General features: G+C 36.1%; 1 protein-coding gene and 1 non-coding gene across 2 annotated transcripts in view; one reads left to right on the top strand and one right to left on the bottom strand.

The window, feature by feature from the left end:
• The window catches only part of HS3ST3A1 (heparan sulfate-glucosamine 3-sulfotransferase 3A1), an 89,028-nt gene that overhangs the window by 9,457 nt on the left and 66,161 nt on the right, over window positions 1–13,410 (top strand). The gene's annotated exons all lie outside the window — the stretch shown is intronic.
• Window positions 9,529–9,647, bottom strand: LOC120589945 (5S ribosomal RNA). The gene has a single exon (XR_005649587.1). It is a non-coding gene; the product is annotated as a 5S ribosomal RNA (ribosomal RNA).

The following is a 13,410-nucleotide window of genomic DNA, read 5'->3' as shown; positions in this document are numbered from 1 at the left end:
AACATAGTCATTTATCACTATAAACTTCCCTCTGTGACTGCTTTTGCTACATGCCGTAAGTTTTGGTATGTTGTGTTTCCATTTCATTTAGCTCCATATGTTTTTTGATTTCTTCTTTGACTCATTGTTCAGGAGCGGATTGTTCAATCTCTATATATGTGTGAATTTTCCAGGTTACCTCTTGTTACTGATTTCTAGTTTAATATCATTGTGGTTGGAAAAGATATGTGATATGATTTCAATCTTTTTAAATTTTTAAGAGTTGTTTTGTGGCTCAGCATATGATTTATCCTAGAGAATGTTCTGTGTGCACTTGAAAAGAATGTGTATTCTGCTGCTGTTGGATGAAATGTTCTGTGTATGTCTGTTAGGTTCATCTGGTCTAAAGTATAGTTCAAGCCCAGTGTTTCCTTATTTATTTTCTCTCTGTATGATCTATCATTTTAGAAGTGAAATAATGGCTACATTTGTTGGGCCCTCACTGTGTGCTCGATAAAGCTGCATAATCTGGATATTTTGTTAATATGATCAGTATTATTAAGTAGGTCCTATCACTTACTACCTTTTATAGATCAGGAAACAGGCTCAAAAAAGTGAATTTACTTGCTCAAGGTCATATAGTCAAATAAATAGTAGAACTAGCGCTGGATCCAGGTCCACTCACCTCCAATATGCCAGTGCTTCATCACTGCAATATTCTATCATGTTCTTAAAGTTGCATGTGTGGTTCCTGCCTAAACAGTAAGCCATCAGTGGCTCAGAGATGATAGAAGTTGAAAGGCTGCCCCATGTGAAAAGTGACTTGAACATGTTTGATTCTGAGTCTTCAACCTTCAATTAAAAAACAAGGCAACATATCAACATATGGTTGAAAAGTAAATTTTAAAAACCATTGAATAACTATCCTTGTGAGCTTATTGGCCTATATGGAATAATGAAAGCCACCTCTATTTTTTTTTTTTTATAGAAGAAATCTGATCACAGAACTTGAGCTACTGAGCATATCAGAAATTCTGAGCCATTCAATTGATTTTTTTTCCCCTACCCATTAAAAAATAACAATAATCATGAAAAAAAAACTCAACTATTAATTGGTCCAAATAAGCAAATTTCCTCCTTCTGAATAGCTGCATGGAGAAGCCAAAATATTAACAGAAATATAATCAGACAGCTGCTCTCTGGTCCTGGATTTGGGCAAGGTTAGTTTCTGGATGTTCTTCTTTGCTGCTATCATGTACAACCTTATGCTCCCTTTTGGCTCTAGGAATCCCCCAACTAGGCACTCCCTCTGAACATGGCTGAGTCATTGCCAAAGTCCATTTTTCTTATTCTTTTCTATATTGGCATTTTTTGATATTTTTTTTCTTTAGATATGTTAATATTCCTAATCAGGACAAGGTCCGTTTGTTACTTCCAAACACTATCCTGTCTATCTTTATTGTTATTCTTGTTAATAATTTTCATCTAATTGAAAATTTAGATTTCTTACCAGCTGGTCATTATTAGTGCCAAGCCCTTTATAGTGACCAGGTCGTTGCCACATCAGACAAGACTCTTAATTTGAACTTTCTTTGTTTCTAGCCAGATAGGTTCATAAATTGTAAAGGATGTTGGAATTATAAGATATCTTAGAGAGTGTCTTCTGTATGTAAGGAAACCGAGTGCTTTGCCCAAGATTAAGCCAAACACATGAACTCTGGGTTTCTAATTCCCAGCATACAATTCTGGAGATTATAGTTGGGAAACAACTGTATGTTCTGAATTACATAAATTTAATTTTGGAGGATTTGCACCACTGACAAAAAAATATTCCAGAAAATGGAACAAGTTATAGCATTATTTTTTCTCCTCCCAGAACTGATGAATTAAAGCATTGAACTGAATTGAATCAGTGCTTAATTCATCTTTAAATTTCTGGTTTTTGTCTGAGATGTTTTCCCCAATATTTTGATGCTTATAGATTTTGGAACCTAGCTAGCATGATTGGCCTATGGATCTTGGTAAGTAATTTGTGTTTTATGGTTGTTGCCTGCTTGTAAAAGATTAGTGGGAGAAATCCGAGTACAGACAGGAAAGTTTGCTTTTTCTCTCTTGAGTATTCAGAGTAGGAAGTAATCAATCAAATTATAGGAATAAAATTCTTTTTCCCTTTTTCAGAGTTCTTACTTGGATTAGCTCTCTCCTTTCAATAGGAAATATCAAAGTTGCTAGGCTGGTTTGAATGACAAAATCAAAAACGATGTGTTTGTTACGGTCATAAATCTTTGCAGATTCTCATTAAGTTCAGGTATTTAAAAAGGGAACTGGATTAAGCTACAACTGAAGTTATATTTCCAGAGCTAACTGCTCCCCTCATCACCTTTCTTAACTGAAGCCATGTTTGCTCTAACTCGATGTTTTGAAAAGTTCTGGCAGTAGGAAAACACTGTAGCAATAAAGTGATTTCATTTTACAAACAAAGCTTTTAAATAAACAAAATCTCTTTTTTTTAAATTTCCTGGTGGACTCTAATTATTCTTATAGTTTCATCAAATATTGTGGGTGTTTTGGTTTTTCTTTTCTTTTCTTTTTCTTTTATAAATAAAGGCCACTTGTTTTTCTTTCTAAGGAGAACTTACTCTTCCTTCTTGGTGTAGGAGGACTTGAGATCACAACAGTATCTGTTAAAAATGGTTTTCTCAAAGCCAGAGGGTCTACTAGAATGCCCTACTAGGGTTTAATGATGGAAAGAAAACAAATTGGATCTGTTTTATATTTATGTGGGGGAGGGGAGTCATGGGGAGTTAATGCTTGTGATAAAAATTCTTGAGATTTTCAGGTGCATTTGTCCTGTGGCAAAAGATTGCAAGTTAGAAGCAAACACTGGAGAAACTACTCAGCTCCAGCTGGTGGTTACCAAGCAAGAACATGGACTTACTATTGTCATGACCTTTGATTTTTTGAAATAATCTTGGAATACTGATTAAATAAAGACCACATTGGGAAATAATTCATATATCGAAAACCAAAACCAAATCTAAAACAAAAGAACATTCTGCATGGATGAAGCAAATCAATCTTATCTGAGATAAATGGTTGCTAGGTTATAACCTATGGCCTATGGTGAAGACCAAAGCTAGACAGTAAAAAGCTGGTATACCAAGAGGCTTTTAAGCTGTGTGAATAACCATACACTGATGTAAAATAAAATAAATTATTATTTTTTAAATGTAAGGGGCTATAGCAGGATAAAATAGCAGCATGAATTTCATATAGGTAGAAAGACAAATACTTTTGTCTTCTGTTCAGTTATTTACCTGTGTGCACCAGCGCACAGAAAGGGTTGGATGTAAAATGTATTTGTTACAGTGGATCTCAGTAGAAGAAATAAATTTGAAAAACACTGGCTAGTGTGAATGAAAGTCTCGCTTGACAAGACTAAAATGTATATGCTTTGGAGTCCCTCGAGAAACTAAGTATGAGCATTCTATGCTATGGATTCTAAAGTTCAGTAATTTTCAACCTTGTAGCTCCAAGGCCTGGAACTATACCTGTCACATAATAGATGCACTATTTGGTTAATGAAAAAACAAAAACAAAACCAAAAACTTTAAAAAAGACGCTTAAGGCAAAGGTCAGCATTTTTTCTGGAAAAGACCAGAAAATAGATATTTAAGGCTTCATGGGCAGTATGGTCTTTGTCACAACTATTCAACTTTGCTTTTATAGCAGGAAAGCAGCCTTAGACACTATGTAAATGAATGGGCATGGCTATGGTCCGATAAAGCTTTATTTACCAACACAAGCCTTTGGCTTGCTGGTCATAGTTTGCAGATTTCTAGGGTAGGCTAAAGGTTTACAGTATGTCTCCTGATCTTCTCTTACTTATCTTGTTACTCTTAGGTGAGTATCTACAGCCAACATTATGTGAGGTGTTGTGAATGCATGATATAGATGATTAACCTCCCACTGGAGATACAATTCAGAAATAACAGAGCTCTTTGCAGCTGTATGAAAAAGGAATAGTTCATTCCAGAACTGCATGGCAGTGACCCACCCGCGGGAACTTTATGAGATCTGCAGAGTTGTTCGGGTGATGGCATTTCACGTAAAGGTGATTATACACTTCATTACAACCATTCTATTTTGGAAAAGACATCACATAAACACAAACCAAAGCAGTCTTTGGTCATTTTTTTTTTTTAAAGCTTAATCCATTTTAATGTTTCCTTGATTTTGTACTTGAGTGCATGTTTAATTTATGGATCTTCCCTTGCTTCTGCATTTTTCCTTTTGTCTTTTGGATGCCTGGGCATTCTGTGAAGCATCTGGGGGTAGTAATAGGGGGACATAGTGAGGTAATACTTCATCACCTGGCCTCTGTTCTGAGAAACAATCCCACCATGTGGTTAATTCAGCAGTCTGCCTTAGCAAGTGAGGAGTGAGATATCAAGTTGGGAACAAAGCACAAGGAAAGATTGTGGAGGATTATTAAATGGTATGTTTAGAGAGTTTGGACTTTATTCTAGGTCAGCACTGTCCCACAGAAATGGAATGGGAACCACATATGTCATTTTAAATTTTCTAGCAGCCACCTTAAAAAAGTAATGAAGAGGTGAAATTCATTTTAATAATATTTTTATTTAAGCCAATATGCATGAAATATTATCATTTCAATATGTAATCAAAAACAAAACATATCAATGAGACATTTTGCATTTTTTCCATACAAAATATTACAAATCTAATGTGCATTTTATGTTTGCGGCATATCTCAATTCCGAATAGTCACATTTCAAGTGTTTAATAGTCAGTGACTACCACATTGGACAGCATAGCTCTAGAGGTGGGGGCTGGGGAATGCATGTTGAAGGCTTTCTTTCAATAGAGGACTGATTTTGCACACCTCCCTGGTTGTTTTGTGGAAACCTAATCTTAGGTGGCATGTGAATGGTAGAGGATGCACACTGAGCTGGGTGGGTATTGAGAAACCTAAAGGAAGAATGATGAGGCTTGAACTACAGCAGTGCAGTAGGCATGGGGCTTGGGAAAAGATTCGCTAGACTTTTTGGTAATGGGAATTATAAAATTTTCTGTGGAATGCTAGCAATGAGGAAAGGAGAAGAAATGAGAGACTATTTCTAGGTCAGGTGTATTTATTAGTAATTATTACTGTGATAGAGAACAGAGAAAGAAATAACAGGTATCAAGGAGAAGAAACAACTTTCTTTTAGACTCAAAAATTAGAAAGCGCATCGTTGGAGTAAGCTGAAGCTCACAAATAAGGTTAGAATTGGGAGCCATCACGAGGCATGGTTGTTGAGATTGTGAGAGCCATCACCATAGCTGAGATGTGAAAGCGTATAGCAGAGCACAAGAAGAGGGCAGGAGGAGAGCAGGACCAGGAAAACATGTTTATATTTTTGCCCCAGAGGGAGACAGTTTCCATAGGTTATGCCATGCATGCAGAAATGTTTACAGGGAACTGTATTGATGTCTATCATTTGCTTTGAAATGCACTAAAAATGATAAGATGAATTGATGGATAGTTAGAAGGATGCATAGACTTGTGATAATAAAAGTATAGAAAAATATGTATTTAGAGTTTAGTTGGTGGGTAAGTGGGTGTTTGTTGTACAATTCCTTCCTATTTTTGCCATGTTTAAAATTATCCTAATAACATGTTGGAGCTAGTGGGGATGATTTCAAGGTCAGTGGTTTTAAATGCTGCAGAAGGGATGCATAGAGGCCTGAAACAAAAGAATGTTTGTCTCATCAGTTAGGCAGGTATTAGTGACTCTGAGACAAGATGGACTACAAGATGGTGTGACAGAAGCCAGCCAGCAATGGGTGGATGAGTAAATGGAAATGCTTCAGAAGAGACAGGAAGTGTAATGAACTTCACCCATGTATCTCTGATCTATGCTGTCTCCCTTTTCTTAGCTGGACTTGAGTTGACCAACGGGTTCCTCATACTTGCTTTAAGATCATCATGGATAGTCATTTACATAAATAAAGCTTCTTATATAAAATGTATTTAGTATGTTTTTGTCCTGTTTACTGCATTTGTATGTCCTGTTTTTACACTAATGTGCTTATAAATGCATGGTTACTTGAACAACAGCTTTTTAATCAGAAGGTTCTAGTTAGATCTTTTTTTTTTAACTGTAGCTTCTACTCTTTAAATGGATGCTAAGGTTTCTAACATTAATTATTGAACACAAATTGTGTCTGCTCTGCCTGTTTAATGTTCTTGAAATTTTTGTTAAAAGTATAGTGGCTCTTTTTCAAGGCTACGCTGCACCAGCCTATGCTAAAGTCTTGCAAGTGTGGAAAGAAAAATAATCTTCTTTTAAGAATCTCCATCTTTTTGAACCTCACTTGAAAGTTCCATGAGAGAATGAAGAAATTTAAATGCTTTGTGTTTTCTCTCACCAACACTGAAATTAAAAAAGTTTCAACCATCAAAAATTCTTTCACCAGTTATATATCCTTATTTCTTCACTATGAATCCAAATATCAAACATCCTTTGTTTTTCTCCTGATATTTTTCTTTATCCTCTGGAAATTTTGGTAACAGTGAGAAAACACTAAAAAAAAAAAAAAGAAAGAAAGAAAAAGAGTAATGTTTTATTTCTCATTTAGTTGATGGTGACAATTTCCAATTTGTAGAAGCTCATAGAGAAAGGGCTTAGAGGATGCTTCAAGCTGAAAATTGCTTAAATAAGGGGACTTTCTGTATCTAAAGGATCTATTTTTATGGCATCTCTCTAGATTTAGTATTGGAATATTGCAGAAAACTAATCCATTTCACCATAATGTCCTTTCCAGTCCACTCAGAAATCTAAGAGTGGGCTTTTAATAGCTTGGTGACATAGAAAGGGGGATTCATTTGGAAAGGATGAGGGAGGTGGCAAAGGAGAGAGAGTGAGCAGTACAGAGAACTGAAGAATTAAAAAGCTGGTAGGTTTACATATACACAAATAACTGTATTTTCACTTTACTCATCTAATATCCTGATTAAAATAAAGCTGGTTGCCGTGTCACCTTCTGTACATGTATGACAGAACTTTGAAAAGTTTCATTGCATCACCAGAACTCAACATAAATGCAGCAGAGAAGGAAGTAGAAAACTAGAGGGGAAGAGAAAGAGAAAGGAGCCCAGAATGGATGCTTCAGAGGGCCACCAATAAAGGGACAGAGACCCACATGCAGCAGAGTGGGATGTACAAGCAGTTTCAGATCTCGTTCATGGTCAGCCTTGATATTTTCAGTGGATACTTCTGGACATGTTTCTAAGTCCTGAAATTCTCAGATGTGGAGATGTTTTTACCTGCTCCCCACCTCTGTCTCTCTGGTCACGTCCTTTTGTTGGCTGTGGGTTTCCAGTAAATTTCCTCAGAACCTATGTTTATTGAATTTTTAGTTTCCACCATAATTTTATTCACTTGATCATTTCTGAAGAGAAATATTTCCCCACATTTTTGGAGACTGAATAATTATACCATCGTCATAGGAATTCAAATCATCTGCCTCTACAAAATTAAGAAATGATGGAATCTCATGAACTGTGCAGACTACTTGCACATTATCAGAGTAAGTGCCAGGGGCTACTCTACATGTAATGCTAGTTGAAAAATAAGGCATTTGGAAAGGTATGACAGTATTTCAAATATAGTTTCTTATAATAGTTTATTGATTTCTCAAGGAAAGGAAGCATGAAAAATCATTAATCAAAGGATCTCATGTATGAGCAGTGCTATGCAAATGTAAAAGGTGATTATTTTGAAATGCTTAGAAATCCATTAGACATTAAATGTCTTGTTCCATGTGCAACCCCTTGATTGTTTAGCAAATTACATCAATGCATAGATTGTATTTTGGCTCTCTTCTTGCAAGTATGTTTCTCCTTCATTTATAAAAAAGCAAATAAGTAATAATTCATTTAAACAGTTCTATGAGTATATCAGCTTAAACATGTGACTTATGTATACCTATTATCACAACATGCAAGCACAGTTTTAAAGGTTTGGGTGAAATCAATGTCCTTCAAAACAGGAAGTTTTTGAAAGTTGGATAATAATTAGATATGTATGCATTTTCAATATATTGATTTCGATGTCTGAACTTATAAGTGCCTATTATCAGAATTTTGTAGAATATACTAGCTCAGTTTTGAAAGCTTGGGCAAATCATTTTCCTTGAAAACAGAAAGTTCTTTTTCTTCCTCCCCAAGGCCTCTAAAAATCTGAACTATTGAACTCAGATTTGAGTAATGATGTACTATATACTTTGCCAAATGAGTCGTTTCCCTTTTTATAACATCCATCAGAGAAAAGGAAGTGTTCAGTTGAAAAAACTGTTTCCCAGGAAAGGCCTTATTTTTTTGTATTTGTTTAAGTCAAGGTGATTTTAAAATAGAAGAAAACTTCATATTTGCTCTCAGGTGACATTTAGAAAATAAAAAGGTTTGAGTCTGTGGGTTATTTTCTATTGACACAAAGATGCTAAGACAGTAGTTTAAGGAAATAAGTTATCTTCCATAATCAGAACAAAGTAATTTGTACTATTTAACAGCATATGTTCATAAAAATGAACAGAAATAAGAGATGTTTCACATATTTGCAGTTTTCTTAGACACAACTTCAACAAAATATAAAATGTATTTTAAACATATTTTTGTAATTTTGAAATATTTACACTCGCAATGGTATGACTGGATTTATTTTTATTCTAGGCAATTCCTGTTTGAAATTCATGGAGTTTGTACTAAATCTCAGCTCTCTGGAAACTGAGTTTGTTTATTCTCATCCAAAATAAAATACCTTATTACCAAGGAAAAAAGTACACTATCATAAAATCTCATTATTAGCATTAGAAATGCCCGCCAGATCATTTAGTCCAATACCTACATGATATACCCAAGTTTATTAAAACAATTCCATAGCTGTTCTAGTCATCAAATAATGCTTTCAAAATTCATCTTCAAAACACTGATGTAATATAATGTATTTGAAGAGTAAAATATTTGTCGGTCATCTGCTTCTTTTGCCTACTAGTTGCCAAGCAGATTCACATTTAGTAATTCTTTATTAATGTGACTAGTTGTTTTGAGACAGTATACAGTGTCTAGACAACTTTAGAAATATGGTTTTATTAGCTTATATTAAAGCTTATGCACTACAAACACAATACAGTCAATTCTGCTATGATGCTTGTTTTGAAAAATGAAATTGTTTCAGGGAGTTAATATATTAGGAAATTGAGCATAATGTGAATTTTGCATTTGTTTATGTGCATTTTCATCCACAAGAAACATTAGCTAAGCCCAGCCATGCAAGAAAACACACACACACACACACCCCTCTTAAATATCTACCAGCTACCTCAGTTCACCAAAAGTTATGAGTCATACCCATCCATGTCTGGAGTACGGCTTTAGGTTCTATTTTATTTATTTATTTATTTTTAGGTGAGGCAATCCTTGGTTGATCTCACAGATTGCAAGGGCCTTGTCAGTTTACAATCCCTTATTTTTTTTATTTTTTATGCCTACAGCACCTGGTCTTCCTAGGTGGTCTCCCATCCAAGTATTAATCAGGCCTGACCCTGCTTAGCTTCCGAGATCAGACGGGATCGGGTTTGTTCAGGGTGGTATGGCCGTAAACTTTTAGGTTCCATTTTAGATAACCCTCCTTCCACCACATCACAATAACTCACAAGCTGCAACCCTTCCAATGCCCACTTCCACAAGGAAACTTTAGGACTTTTTCAAGGTCAAGTGTCATATTTATTGTAGTATTTATGAATTCCATAATCATTTAAGGTGTGTAAAACTGTGCTACTATTGTTCTTAGGTTCCTATCTTTTTTAAAACGTGCCACTGATGAAGTTTTTGACTGTTGTACCCTAACTGCGTTCTCCCCATATGTCCTGTAATTTTTATTGTGTGATTTTATACAGTGCAATTATTATAGAAATGCATATGTGGAAATTTTAGCACAACTGACTGTATATATATGCTCATTACAGAAAATGTAGCAAATTACAGAAAATGTAGCAAAAAGGTAAAGATTACCCTTATAACCAATTTGATGCATTTACTCAAATTTTACTATGTGTCACATATTTTAAAAAATATAACCTAATTAGGCTCAGGGCATATATGCAATTTATCATGATTTTATTATTTATGGCGGTAGTATAAATATTTTCTAACTACATTGTTAGATCTCTTATAAATAAGGTATTGACTTCTAAATCTCAATTTAGTAATATATCATAATTTACTTATCCTTTAGCCTTTAGATGCTTTTTAATTTGGGGCTATTATAAATAGTACTTTGATGGATATCTTTGTTTGTAGTGCTATTTGTTATATTGAATACAAGTTATGTAGACTGTATTCCCCAAAATAGAATCATAAGATCCAAGGCTATGAATATTATGTATACATTGCTAAGTTGATTTCTACAACGGTTATATGAATTTATACTCCCAACAGTATTGTACAGGTATAAACTGCAAAACTGCCCTTTGGAAAAATTATTCCAAATACTCCCACTGGTGGTGTGAGAGAGTACATTTGATTAGCAACTACTTAGAGAAATCTTTTTCTGTGTATGGGTGTGTGTGTGTGTGTGTGTGTGTGTGTGAGAGAGAGAGAGAGAGAGAGAGTGTGTGTGTGTGTAACAGAAGCTGTTATTAACATTTCTATATTACCCTTAAAATAGTCATTGGACATAAAAGTTGAGTTGAAGCGTACCTGAACTTGATGCAGATGGCAATCATATTGCCTATTTTAGAAAAGCACTTTCTAGTAGAGAAGTCTGGAATTTAGTCCTGGCTTTGTTGTTAATTAGTGAACTTACACCAAGCACTTGACTTCCTTATGACTGATTTTTTCATCTGTAAAACAAGAATGGTAAATTAAGTGATTTTGTTTATTCCCTCTGAGATGGAAATTGTACCATTCTATATGTATTCTGTACTGTGCTGTAAGATTATGGACTAAGGAAAGCTTGTGGGCTTTACTGTCATTAATACTCAAGCTGTCATTCTTCTTCTCTCTCAAGAGAGGACAGTTAGCTTCACTGGTTTCCTCCACAGCCAAACCTAAAGGCCTTTCATGGTGGAAGGCAGTGGGAAAGGTAGGTCCTTCTATAGTGAGTAGCTAGGAAGAAACCCCATGAACCCATTGGAAACTAAGAGTCCATAGCAGCTTAGAGGACTAGAGACTGGCAAGCTCTTATCCAATCCAGGCCAGGCAGAATCAGGGTGAAGAAACCTTAGTTCCACAAATTAATAGCATGTTGATTAGGCCAACCTACCAAGCAAATGCCTAGTTCTTTATCCAGTGCTAAAATAAAAATTGTGCTTAATGGAACTAGTCAGTTTATTGGCAAAAACAAAAACAAAAACAAGCCAGAGTAGTTGCTTGCTCTAGGATTAAACAACTGATTCTTAAGATGACCCTTGACTTCATGTGCTGCAGAGATTATCTTTTAATTGCAAAATGATCACCTAATATTCGTCACCATGCATAATTACAATTTTTTTCTTGTGAAGAGAACTTTTAAGATTTCCTCTATTGGCAACTTCCAAATATACAATATTATTAACTATAGTCTTACATCCCCATGACTTATTTATTTTGTAACTGGAAGATCTTAATTAAAACGGAATGCTTCAGATACTATGTGCTATTAAAGTTCTGTGGACATCCCCCAAACTGTCCTAGTGGTTCAGAAGTTATGTCCATAGATTCTTTGATATGCCTTCTTTCAGGGAGTAGAGCTTAATTCTGGGCTAAGTCTAGTGATTCACTTAGAACAAGCTGAATAAAGCAGAAGCAATAGAATGCTGCTACCATGGTTCTGTTATAAAAGATCGTACTTCCCAACTTGAGTGCTCTTTGTATTAGATAACTTGACATGCGGAAGTTAGCTGCCATGCTTTGGGAGGAGTCCTGTAGAGAGGTCCACCTGGTGAGGAGCAGAAGTCTCCTGCCAACAGCTGTGTTAGTGAGTTAAAAATGGATCTTTCAGCCTAGTTAAGCCTCCATGTGACTGCAGCCCCAGCCTACCACAGGACTGTAATCTCAAGAGATAACCTGAGCCAGAACCACCCAGGATTCCTGACCCTCAGAATCTTTGTGAGCTAATCAGTGTCTATTATTTTAAGTTATTGAGTTCTGGAGTCATTTGTTATGCAGCAGTTGCTAATACAACCACTAGCACCATTTGCTGTGGTAGTGCTTCTCAAACCTAACTGGACGTCAGAATCACCTGGAGAGCTCATTGAAACACAATCTTGGTCCCCAGCTCTTGAGAATCAGATTCAGCAGGTTTAATGTGGGACCGGAGAATTTGCATTTCTCATGGGTTTGCAAATGATACTGATGCTGCTATTTTAGGGATCATCCGAAGTGCGAATGCCTTAATCTGCTGCCTGGAAAACTTTGGTTTTAACATGCTATCTACAGCAGAGTAGAGCATTTCTGTGACACTGTCCTGGGAAAATTTTCTGCCATTCCCAATCCAACCGTAGCCTCTCTTTGCTACCCAGCATTGAGGCTAGGAATGAAGTTTAGTACTTACAATGAAAGCTTTTGAGGTTTCAAGACCTGCTGGTCTGCTAGTAGCCATTCCAGCAGTTAGTCTGTTTTCAGCTCATTCTTTCCTAGTATGATTTCCCTCCTTTCTTAGCTTCTATTGGCAGGCTCCCTGCTAACCCTTGGTGTAATTTTGTGCTGTCTGGGAATCTCTTTGGCAAATGTGAAAGGAGCTAAAATCTCTGAATGATCCTTAGAATGAGCTGTAAGCTGAAGTGGGGAGTTGAAGGTTAAGAATGGGTTTCCCATTGTTTTTCCTGACACAAGTCATCATAATTAGGAGGGAGGGAGAGAGAGATAGAGAGTGCGCACGAACACGTGAGGGTGAGAGTGAGGGCTCACAAATACTCCCTGGTTGGGGCTAGGAATCAACTGAATGCAGATTCACGCTTGTGTCTCTGTGGTTCTTTCTCCAAAGCACACAGCTGCCTTCATCTGAGCAGTGTGTCTTATGAATTGGCAAATTATGAAATCAAAACAGAGGCTGGGAATTCCATTTTTTTCTGACTTTGAACATTATTATCCAACTTTCTTGAGCTTCTAAAAAGACCCCACATTAGTGCAAGAGCTTGCAATTTGGTAGGGGAGTCAAGAAAGAATCACAGTATAGAGTAGCATGTGCAGTGCCAAACGAGGGCATGCAAATGATAAGCATCAGAAACTTTCAGAGTTAAGAGAGTAGGAGAGGGCTTTGTGTGCTAAGACATTGAAGGAAACCTCTCAACAGAGATGGAACCATTAAAATGGATAGGAGTTAGACATACAGGGAGACACTGAGGAGAAATCCCAGGAGGGCAACCACAAAGTGAGAGAGAGTT

This window comes from Pteropus medius, unplaced genomic scaffold, assembly GCF_902729225.1.
Source record: "Pteropus medius unplaced genomic scaffold, Ma_sr-lr_union100, whole genome shotgun sequence".
Taxonomy (NCBI): Eukaryota; Metazoa; Chordata; class Mammalia; order Chiroptera; family Pteropodidae; genus Pteropus; species Pteropus medius.
This window is presented reverse-complemented; position numbering and strand designations above follow the sequence as displayed.